The following is a 12,503-nucleotide window of genomic DNA, read 5'->3' as shown; positions in this document are numbered from 1 at the left end:
ACTTCATTACAAACTGAATCACTCTGCAGGTTAGCCTGAAATCGCAACAAATACAAGGCAGCTGTACATTATCAAATATTCCAGCTAATTCATAATTTGAAAGTGTCATGTAAAAATTTTTACTCAAACTGTTCCCCTATATTTAAAAAAAGAACAAAACTTCATGAAGAAAATTTTAGTAAAACAAAAGCTATTAGTGCAAACTTGTCTGCTATTTTTAATCACATTCTTTATCAAAATGTTAATATTTTGCTCCCTTCAAAAATTAATAACTCAAATTAATAGCTCAAAAATAGCTGTCAGCTGGACAATGAGAGTAACACCCTCAAAAACAAATTTGGAGAGCATTTTCTGGTGAAAATACTGCACCAAAACATACTATTCTCAGACATTTACAGAAGGTGTTTCAGTGGGGTGTTTACAGATGTGAGCTGAGTTAATATCTAATTTCATAAATTAATTTCTCTGGAACTAATGAAAACAGTGGAAAATGTTTCATTAATATTCCTAGTCAGTGGATCTGACTAACTACAGGTGGTAAACTCCTGAGAAAGTAATTCCCACTTTCAGGCCCATTTTTAGAGGGAAGCCTTTTTACACACTTCCCTTTTCCTCCATAAAATGGAAGTAAAAACAATAAAAAGACTAGGATAAATGCAGTGAACAGATTTGCACCCTTATTTAAAACCACAGCTGACCCAGAGTCAGTTGCAGGCATTTGATCCTTTGAAATTTTATGTAGAAAGGAGGAAGAAAGGAGTCTGACATGCAGTTCCTCTAAATATAGCTCAGTTATTAGCCGTAATATCAGTAGGACAAAGACAAGAGTGGTACGCCCAGGAAAAGATCCATGAAATCATGATGTGAGGGTTTGGGGGGTGGTGGTGGTGTTTTTTTAAATCATGTAGAACATCCATTGAAAAAATACCCAGCCAAGAACATTTGCAGGCACTTACCAAGTGACTTGGATTTACCCGAGGAGTTTTGCTGCATGTGCCTGAAAGTTTCACAACTTCTCACCATAAATAAAATTGTGTTAATTCCTAAATTCTCCAGGAATATGAAACCCCTGCCTGCTTCTAGTCCAACTGCAACTACTGCAGAACCCCACTGAAGCCAGAGCTGGATCTCTGAGCCTCCCTAGCACATCCATGGTAAAACCAGTGTTTACAAGACCAACTACGGAGTTGCATGGATGAAGCAGAGAAAAATAAATTTAATTTGACTGTAAGATTAAAAGTCTAATTTTTGGTTTTGAACTACTTATGTACAGTTGAAGAACTAGAAACTAAACAAAGAAACAAAATCTAGAATACTCAACCGGAATCTTACCTTCCATTTCTATGATGCCTTTTGCAAGTGCGCATGCATTGGAAATGTAGGCTCGGTTATAGAACTGCCTATACTTGAGCTATGAAATGCTGCAGCACTAGAGGGGTGGAACACTCTGGTCATACACCAAATGTCACTGCTTGTAATAACAAACCAAGTCCCCTGTGCTATGTTTGCCACAGCACTACTCTGAAATGATTTGGCCACTCTTGGGGCTTCTCAACAACACGTTTTCCACCCCATTCCTAGCCCTTAGCCTCCTTGGTAAGGCTGCCAAGTTATTAGATCTGTGTATTATGAAGATATCTAACATCAGCGGACTACAGTCTGCAGTTTGTTCCATGTAGTGCACAACTGGCCATTGGCCTATTTTCCCTGTGAGATCCTTGGAAAAAAAAAAGACTATGTGGGGAAATACCTTTTTAATTAAAATTCTGTTTAATTTGTTCATTCAATCAGTCAGAGGCTCTATGTTTTAAAAGATGGGCTCAGTTACAAAATACAAGGCCTCTGCCTATTAGGAGAAAAATGCAAGTTGGAAATTAACCAAAAGGAGATGAGTAGATATGAAATGTTCTTACACTGTAACATAGATTTAAAAGTTCTTCCATTTTAAGAAGTAACTTACAATCTAAAATTGTCACAATTTCAGCAAAGGCAGACTGAACTTAAGTAATGGTAATATTTTCTTTTAACATTCTTTCCATCTTTTCACTTTTCCAAAACTAGGCAGGAGTAACACTAATTCAAACAAAATCAACGTTATTCCCCTGTTTATTTAAACTGTTTCTAAGTCTCTAACTTTGACCTTGCTAACTCTTCAAACACTTCACTTCTTCCAACTAAGTCAGAAAAACAAAAGCAGCAAACAAAAGTGCTTGCAAATCCAGTTCTGTTCACAGATTGGGAGACAATAGGTGCAAACTGAAACATGAGAGGTTCCCTCTGAACATCAGGAAGCACTCTTCCACTGTGAGGTTAACCAAGCACGGGCACAGGTTGCCCCGGGAGATTGTGGAGTTTCCATCCCTGCAGATACTGAAAAGCTGTCTGGGCATGGTCCTGGGCAAGCATGTCTAGATGGCTGTACTTGAGCAGATGGATGGATTCTGTGATATGGTTAATTATCCTGATCTTTAAAAGTACAACTATCCACTCACTAAATGATGTTTCTTTCTTGATAGTTGGGAAGACTCCACCACCCCCACCCCCCAAACCAATAAACAAAGTAATTTTGCACTGATTTTTAATTCTTCTAGTTCTACAAGATGGATGATGAGTCTATTACAGACTTTACATCATACATTTCAGGGCTTTTGAGGTTGAAATCGCCTGCATTCTACTAAATATTTGCCCAAATGGTCATAGGCAGAGAGCAAGCCTGGTAATGAGGAGGAATGGGGCTCTTCCAGAAATTTTATATATAGACTGAAGGTCTTGAAACAGCTTATTTCTGAATGGCTTCTCCTTTTGCTTTACGTTTGTGCTATAGCAACAGTGCCAGTGAAAGAAAGGGTATTGGACTACTTATTTCTGCAAAGTATCTATGTTTTAAGTTCTTCTTTACCATACCAATCACTGCTTTTTCCTCTTTCCAGTCAACATCACCCCCTCCTCCACACACAGGTACACCACCACCCACCACTCCCTCCAAATCAAACACTCCAGAGCCGACATTCTAAGAGAAAGGCACAACAGAAGCCGCAGAAGGTAGTTTAGTTCACATTCCATTAATACCTTTTGCTTTTTTCTAATTTAAGTTGGAGGATTTTCACACAGTTGTTTATCAGCCATAGGTTCAGAACAACCATTGTAGAATTCAATGTATTTTGCAGTACACCATAGGTTAATGTCTAAGTATTGAAAGAGTGGAGGAGGAGAGCATTCTATTTTTGCGTGCATACAAAACAGTGAAGTCACTTCCATGTGTATGTGGAAATGCCAACTCAAAGCCATCCCAAACTGACTATTATCACTCAGAAACCAGATGCCCAGCGTTGTCACAAAGAACTATAAATGCCTTACGCTTACTGGCAAAAAAGCAGTGTTAAGAATTATTCAGAACCTATACCTTCAACACAGACAAGAAACAAATGAGGGAACATAATACTGGCCTACAAAGTCAGAAGTGGCATGGAGAAAACTAGAGTAGTTCTTCCTCTACTCTTCCATTCTTTCTTCCAACAGAAGGATGAGGAGGCACCAAATCAAACTGGCAGATAGCAAAGCAAAAAGGAGCTACTTTTATGCATATGCAACTAAGCTGGGCAATTCATTGTCACATGAAGCTGTAGGTATTTCCATAAACCCTCAAAATAACTAGCCTAATTAATGGAAGAAATTCGCATCTAAAATTATTAAACACAGAGATAACACCCTATTTAAAGTCTGTAGTAAAAATCGGCGGAGGCTGAAGGAGCATACAAAAAAGCACTGTTGTATCTATGCTTGCCCTATCTTTGCATTTTTCCATTAGCTAATACCCACTGCAGGAGGCTGAATGTTGTTCTTGACTCTTCAGTCCGATGCTGCAAATACCCTGTCATTGCAGCAAGCAGAATGTGCAGTCACTAATCTGTTCCTTTCATCCCAGACCCTTTCCACTTCCTGCAGAAGTATACGTGCAAGTGTTCCTCTTCCTCCAAATTCCCTCTAATCACATAATCCTCATCCCACTATAGACCTATAAACCACAGGCTTCCTATACAAATAGCTCAGAAGCTTACCTAAGGGTGAGGGAACTATGGGAAGAGACTTCCCAGTGTGAAGGAAAAAAAAAAATACTGCTTTACTGTTCCTGTGGGTACAAAAGCAAGATAACACTGCTACTGCTTTTTCCATCCTGTTCCCCATAGCATCTGATGCTTTAAAGCTCTTACGTAGAGGAGTGTTACCATTAGGCCAGTGCCTGGCAAAGCTCTGTGGAAAGAGGAGACAAGATATTCAAAGTGACAAGAGAGTTGTTACCCTACCACCCCCTGGCAAGTTTACATCAAATTAGCATGGAAAGGCTGGAGAAGACATTCTTTAACATCCTGGTACATTCTGCCTTATGAGGACTCACACAAGAGAACTGCAGAGTACAATCCTCATCGGTATCCATCTTCAAAATATCTGTGTCATCTCAGGACAGTAGCACTATCCTGTTCACCTGAGCAGCGTGAGGTAGCCAAGTGCTGAAGCTGCAACTCACTGCATAGAGCCACAAATGAAAGTGTTGATCAATAGAGAACTTACTGCTCTATTTAGATCCTGCTCCACCGCAGACACCTATCCAGCCCTGCCCTTACATCCCGTACTAACTAGCAGCCATCAGGATTCTAGTAGCTGGCACACATACAAAAGCCAGCTGAAGGGTGGGACACAAGGAGAGGGACTCTCGGGATCTATTTAACCCCATGTGAATTACTTTGTGCATTAAGCCCATCTGCAAAAGCAGACGGCATGTCACTAGGTCACAGAACTTTCTCACTGAGGTCTGGGCACCCTCCCCAGGAGAGCAGGGCACACCACAGACAGTGGCTACAGCTATACAGTAGGTGGGACAGGTCACGGGCTGTTAACCAGCACAGCTTCCATTCCCACAGCTAAGCTCTCATCCACCTTAACCCCTAAACCGTGCCCAACTATTTATTACATGTGAGAGTGTGCTAGCTGGCCCAGGCTGCAGCTGCCAGACTGTACTAACCATTAACAGCATGGATGCCCAGTGGCCACTGATGGGGCTCATGTCCCCAGCCTATTTAGTCAACCAGTAATGACATTGCTGATGACTCGGGAAGGGAAGTGCCCTGTGCAGCAGGTCCAATACACAGCTTTCAGGAAAAGTGTGCCAGGCTACTTAACATGTAACCAAACAACCTAAAAATCCTTTCAAGCATGCATGAGCCCAAATAACCTCTGTCTCCAAGGTCCTTGTAAGACTAGAACAATCTTCCCTTCCCACCCCCACTTTTAAATCCTTGCCAGGTACAAGGCAGAAGCAACTACGTAAATCATTGTATCATTTAAGTTGGAAAAGACCTTTAAGATCAAGTCCAATGCAGCACTTCTGCAGATCCCAAGAGCAGACAATATAACTTTTGTATACAACTGCTTTTTTTATTTTCTTCCTCTTAAAGGCACCTGGAGTATGCTGCACTGAGGGAGTTCTCATTTACAGCACAAACTTCAGACTAGAGCACAAGGACGAGGAACTATTACTACTTTACTATTAGTACCTCAGGCTCTGCTTGCTGCTTTTCAATGATCCTCTTTTGGAAAAACCTACTCTACTTTTATATGGGCCTTGAGAGACACTGGAATTAGCTCAAGATCTAACACAGAGCTTCAGCATACGTGTGTAAGTTTACCCTTTCCAGCTTGTGTAGCCATAATCGGGTATCTCTTCATTGTTTTGCACAGGACACTGGGGGCAACATAACCTGTTCTCAAACCTGAACAAATTTGTAATTTAATACAGTATGACTAATACAGCTGCGTTATGCTGCTAGAAACAACTTAGTTCTTCAGGGATGCAAAGTTTTAATTTTACCTAGCAACTGGACACTAGAAAATACGAATTGCTATTCTGCGATCTGCAGGGGACATATGAAGAACGTTATGCTTACAATATGCCTTCAGAGAATAATTTAGAACTCTCACTTTGGTCCTGTAAAAACATACAGGGTTAGTTTTTAAAGTTTAGATCTTAAAAGTAGCAGCAAGTAAGAACAATTACAGGGAAGTTTCACTGTAAAAACTTAAATCTATCAGGGCCAATTTTTAAAATATCTTTTATCAGTTGATGACTAGTTAAATACATGGCTGATAAATCTATGAACTTGTTCATTGATACCACATTCAAATTAACCAAGACACTTCTAGTAGCTCTTGTGTTCTCATTCTGCAGTTATGGTACCAATGGGTAGCAGTGTTTGGAGGTGCATATAGAGCAGTAAGAGGTCAATGCAACTGTGTGAGAATATACATTTTTTACTGCCACTACATCAATTCTTAGTTACAACAGGATCAATATCTGGCATGTCCATAAAAAAAAGTTAAAATCGCTGATGACAGTTAACTGCAGGAGTTTCTGAATTCTTTCATACCCTTCCAGTTCGGATGCTTTTAGATTTTACTGCCACATCCACAGCAATAGCTTAGGTCTCTCTGATGAAAAATACAAAGAAATTCTTACTCAATAGATCTTCTCACGTATACTAAAATATGAATGTAATTTAGTGACAACATTTTTAACCCCTTTAAACTTCTATCAAAAGATCAGTTCTCATTTGTAAATTTGATACACAAAAACTATTAACCAATTTCAGATCAACAGTATTGATACAGATCTGCTGCCACCAAAAGAAGGCTGTAAGAAACATTGCAGAAGAATCTTCTGGTCTGAAAACATTACGGACTCCTCCAGGCTAAACATAGAAAAAAATTAGAACCAGAAATGAGAAAGGAGGGTAGAAACTTTTGCAAGCTATGCACACTTGATGCAAATACCTTTCTAAAACAAACATAAGACAACCCCAGCTTAGCAGTTCACCTGCTTCCTATAGCTCAGCCTAGGTAACAAAGACAGATTCTTCCACCCTCAGGCTGATGGCAATAGTGCCGATTAACACATTAGCATTTCCTCACAGGCTCTTTATGACTTCCCAGCTGGCTAGTCAGATTTCTTAGCAAGCAATCTGTCTATGCTCCCCAGCGAAGACTACTAAATTTGTATTAAGGTTAGATCCCAGTAAAAGGGAAGACGTTTCATCCAACCACAGAAAGCAAATATCTCATGTATAACTTTCTGTAGCTTGGCCCAAGACAGAGCATGTTCTATATTATTTAGCTTAATCACCAAATTTGAGAGGTAGGATTAAACTATATATGAAATAAAGAGGCCAAGAAATTTTTCAGAACCACTTCATTTTTCTATTGGAAGCTCTAGCAGTAGCTCATAATACTTGCTTCCAGGGCCAGATGCCAATTCTGTTGGTTTTTTTTTTTCTCTGCAGTTATAAAAAAGGCTATCATTTTCACAGAAGTTCACTTCTGCGTTTTCGATGAATTTGAGGTGCCCATTTCATAGCCAGCATTCAAACTAGTCAAGAAGAACAAGTTCAATAAAGGCTATTTCGGCAGAATTTTGAGATCTTTCTGAACAAGAAAAATGGTTATGGTTCTTCTGAGTATAATGTATGAAGTACAGTTGATTTTTAGCCCTGTTACAGTAATCGCGAGTAGGAGAGATCTTAAAATACTACTCACCTTCCACCTTTTTCTAACTCCTACTTTATTGCTGGAACTTTCTAGCATGGAGAGCCCAGTACCAACACAGAAGTGGGGAAAGCAGTATTTTCCTTTCTTCTTGGTAGAGAATTTTCTTCTTTTATAGGTAGGTGAGGATACAACAGTGTCATTATAGGCAACTATCCTGGTCACTGTCAAGTTTCTTCAACCCAAAGCAGAAGCTAAGTGGATCTTTCCTTTGAAAGTTAGTGCAGTCAGGCAATAGCCAGCAGGAAGACGGTGGTCCTTACACCACAGCTCACCAACGACATCTTGCTTACAAGACTCTGCATAACCATGGCAGAGGAACTTCAAAAGGGCCAAAGTATGACATCACCCACAGTATGTCACAGCCTCAGAACTGCTGTCCTGAAGCCAGAGGCTGGGAACACTATGAGGCATTTTGTTTTGAGGGTAGGAAGTTAGAATGGTGTCACTGCCCAAGACATAGCAGCATGAAATTTGAGGACAAAAATCTTTATTCTCAATAACTTCTACTTTTACATCTCTTTGGTGGAAGAGCTTTCCTTTAGTAGTTGCTTTTTACTCCTCCAATATTTTAGGACTATTTGCACTTAAAAAGTCTAATATCCATATAGTTTTGTACACAGAGAATGCCCTTTCCTTACAGGACTATTTCCTCTCCCTATGGTACATGATAGGCACCACAGGCTCCCACATTCAAACATCCCCATGAAGTTAAAGTGTTCCTTTAAGAAGCATACCCTCAGATATAGGGAGACAACATTTTATGCTATTTTTGTCCTCCTACCGTTTATCAGGCGGTAGCACTGGTGGTCTTTGGTTCTTGGTAATTTCATCCTCTCAAGAGGAAGCAAAGCCTCTCCAAATCTCCGGAGCTCCTGGAAAGCCGTCTTTCTTCCTATTTGTAAGCTAGAAGCTTTGGACTTTCCCATATCCAGCACAACTCATAATGGGGCTGCACTTTTATAGAATGTATATTTAGGAGTTGTTACAATTGTTCAGTCTTACTTTTCTAATTATAAAATTACAAACTACAGCAAAATCTTCAGAGAAAGTATTCATACTATCTCCAGTCTTCTTGTCATAGCAGGTGGGGGGGGGAAGGCAAAGCCACAGAAGGAACACCTTGCAGTCAACCCTGATGAAGGGTCATGATATAAACACCCCTCTTTACATGGGGGGGGGGGAAGGTTTTCAGCAAGCTTACAGCCTGTATGTCAAATTAGCAGAAACTATGCTGAATGACTTTTCACTAGCAACAGAACTGGTTAGGATCAAGTACACATAAATGAAGACAAACCAATCGTGGCCATCTCCAAGAGCACTTCAAAAACATGTTTTCAAAAACCCAGACACTGTTCCCCCCAGAAATTTCATGAGGGGGAACATTCTCAGCAGTGTGATACTGTTTATTACAAAATGTTATTTTGAAGTGTTCTGAAAGGTTAACTCCTGTTCCTTCCATTAAACTTACATTATGTGGTTTATAATCTGCAGAACAGGAAGAGGGGGGGAGCATTAATTCCCACACACCAAGCCTTTTTTTGTTTGCAGTATCAAATAGGCAGCTTAAAATCTTCAGAATCAAACTACATAATCCAACCATTTCCAGAAAACATTTATTCTAAGATACACTGGGGAAAGAATAATCACACTCTGAACCGGTCAGCTTAAGTCTAAATGACATTAGGAACTGCCACTCACTGTTTCAATATTGCACTTTTCTGATGGAGTAAAACTAAGACACTGAAGCAATTTATTTTGCGCTGCAGAAAACTACCTAACTAGCAGACAGAGCCAATGCACTTACAAGAATTTAAGTCTCAAATGTTTCTTCCAGGGCTCAGTATCTGCAACATCCTTCATTCTGCCTAAAAAATTCAAACCACTAAGGCTAGGCAAATTATTTCCTATTTTGTCGAGTTAAAGTGCACCAATCTAATGGTAGCTGTATATTCTTCCTCTTTAACGATCTTAAGATGATTTAAAAATACAACCTTTACTTTTCAATCAACTTGGCAATTTCAAAATAAGGTCTAAGCATTTATTTTTCAGTCCATCTTTCTAGCTTCTGTCCATACAGAATTATGACTGAACTTTATTTTAGGACAGATTTTAATCATTCTTCACCTGCAACCATAAAACTAGTACCATCATTGGCAGGACAGTGTTCCTTCAGCTACTGAGAACTCCAAGAAGTTAAAAAAAATTAGTTATTGGTGTGGTGAGAAGCCTGAAGTATGAAGTGCATTTCAGGGGTACTGAGGGCAAGAGCACACACCACCAATTAAAATTTTCACCTCCAACATAGCTCAATTGAACAGTAAAGCTGGCATAGCACTGGGGCCTTAACTGGACTCCACTTACCACTGTTTCCATTAATGTGAGAGTTGAAAGTGACATCTGCTTCGAAGAGGGAAATTAAAAAAAAATCTTTTACTTCAGCCCCCTCCCAATCCCACCCTCCCTGCAGTTACTAACATACACACTACTACATATATTTTAGAGCCCCCGTAAACACTCCTATTTCACATCTTTTTAAATTGAGATGGGTTGTAATTGCCAAGGGGTATTCAAATACAAATTAAAATCTCCTCAGGAAATTCCCAAGCAAGCTGCTGGAAAGGCTCTCTATACTTCTCCTGTTCCTTATACTGGTCATCCTCAAACAGAATACTGAGCGAGGCAGACTTTGTCCCACTCAATACAGCCATTCTTCCGAGCATCAAACGCCACTCTGTCCTCCGGAGTCTGCAGGAAGTTTGAGACAATGGCAGAGAAGCACTGTCTTCATAGCTCTGATAGCTCAACTGGACTATCCACTAAAAAGCCACATGATGTTTGAAAAATTGCATTCAGTTTTAATTAATTTACTTCTCCAGTTCCTACGCTCTAAGGAAACAGACAGGGGCAGACAAGCAAAAATGCTTGCAATACCAAATCTAACAAGTAGTACTGAGAACGTCAATCATTAGACACATATTTACATAGCATATGAAGGCCTCCATCTGTACCCTCACCTGAAATTACCATTTTCTGTTAAATTCATTCATACTTCAGATTATAACTTTGTCCTCTGAAGTATGGTAGGCAGCATGCAGAAAAACTGACCCAAAGGCAGGGTTTATACTCTATTGGAGAGAATACCTTTCCTTGGGCAAGGCAGCACTTTGCTTACTCTGCTGTATCCGTGTCTGACTGTCTTAAGGAGTCCCTTCCTCTACCAACATTATTTAATTTCAGTTCAGTGCCAGTTTTTAAATCGGCAAAACTCATACCCAAGCTTTATACAGCAGGTTTATACAATCAAGAGCTTGACTGCACCAGAAGGCAGCACCCCCAAAGCTGGCACACAATATAGCCGCAGCCAAGGTGGCACACTCCTCTCTGCAGCACGGGAGCCTGACAATACAGCTTACATTGAGTTTTTCACCAGGCTCTCTCTAATTTCAAGCAGGCTTCACACCAGCAAATGCACTGACACAGCAAGGCTGCTGTGGTGCAATAACCGCTGCCAGCTTAGTTTCGCTCGCCTCCACTGGCAAGACAAGTTCTTCAGCAACAAAAACCTCTCACCTTAGCAGGATGTCATTACTTTAAATTATAGTAAAGCATTTATGCAGATAAAGAGCTACTCTAGCTTTACTGTGGTTGCAAGGTACTCCTCTTGCTTGTAAGCCTGCCACTCGCTTAACTTAAAAATAGGCTCTGCTTTTTTTGCCCAGTTACTAAGATTGATACCTGGCAATCTTCCAGAATAGTGTGCCTAACCATTGATTTCTTGGACCACAGTCCAACAGCCATGTGACATTTTTAAGTTCAATGCTAATGATGGTCCAGACTACAGTGCAAAAAAGCTAAGGAACTTTCATTCTGTTTACTGCACAATCTCAAGCTAAATGAAGTACTTTTGCAGAGAGAAGTCTCATGCCATGTGTTCAAAATGTGTCACACTAACTCTTGACAACTACAACTATGTCATCCAATCTCAATCACTTGTATAAATCATCTTCTCGGACTCAAAAAACATACCAGAACTAAATCCACAAGTTGCAAATACATTATCCCCCTCCCATAAAGCAAAAGCTATTACAAAGTATTGTTCTTTCCATCTTAACATTAGTTAGAAAAATGATCTTCCTATATAATTTCCACTGATCCCATATTCCAAAACTTGTCATGGTTAAAACATTTGTTCATTTTTGTAAATGGCAGACTTTTTTATACCTCTAATATAGGTTTTTCACTGGTTACCCATCTTCTGCAGCCCTATAGCACTGTCGCATTCATATTAGAAAGGTTTGCAGCTGAATAGCCAGTATGCATTATCACTAGCTACACCTAGCTTTTTCTATGTCAAGTGAGAGGTACATTTTTTCATGATTAAACACCACTCCTGCAGACAGGCCTCCACGACCAGACAAGCCTAACAACACCATTCTCTGACAGCCTCTATCCCATACCATCAACCCCAGATCAGCGGCCATCCCCAAGGAATATTTTAGAACACACAGAGCAAGACTGACATGACATTTTGGGTGCCTGAAGTGCTACCCAGAATCCTGTAACTTTACCTCTTATTTCATCTCAGTAATCACAAGATAAATTAATTCTCACCAATTTTACTGGATATACATAGAGCAGTAACTCCTTGAAGGCTTCCGTATTTCATATTGGCATGTCCTGATTTTGGCTAGGATAATTAATTATCAGCCAAGAGTATAAACAGATAGTATGTCTAACTCTAAAAATGCACGCCACAAACATTCTTCTGACCCTATAATGCAAGTCATATACAGATCGTTTTGAGTACTTAAGTACTTACCGAATATTGCTGCTGCATTACCCATTTCTCTGGTCTTTGACATCTCTTTTTCCTCCAAAAGAGACTGACCTCGCTAGAACCAGCAAAT

Source organism: Falco cherrug, chromosome 6, assembly GCF_023634085.1.
Source record: "Falco cherrug isolate bFalChe1 chromosome 6, bFalChe1.pri, whole genome shotgun sequence".
Classification (NCBI taxonomy): Eukaryota; Metazoa; Chordata; class Aves; order Falconiformes; family Falconidae; genus Falco; species Falco cherrug.
This window is presented reverse-complemented; position numbering follows the sequence as displayed.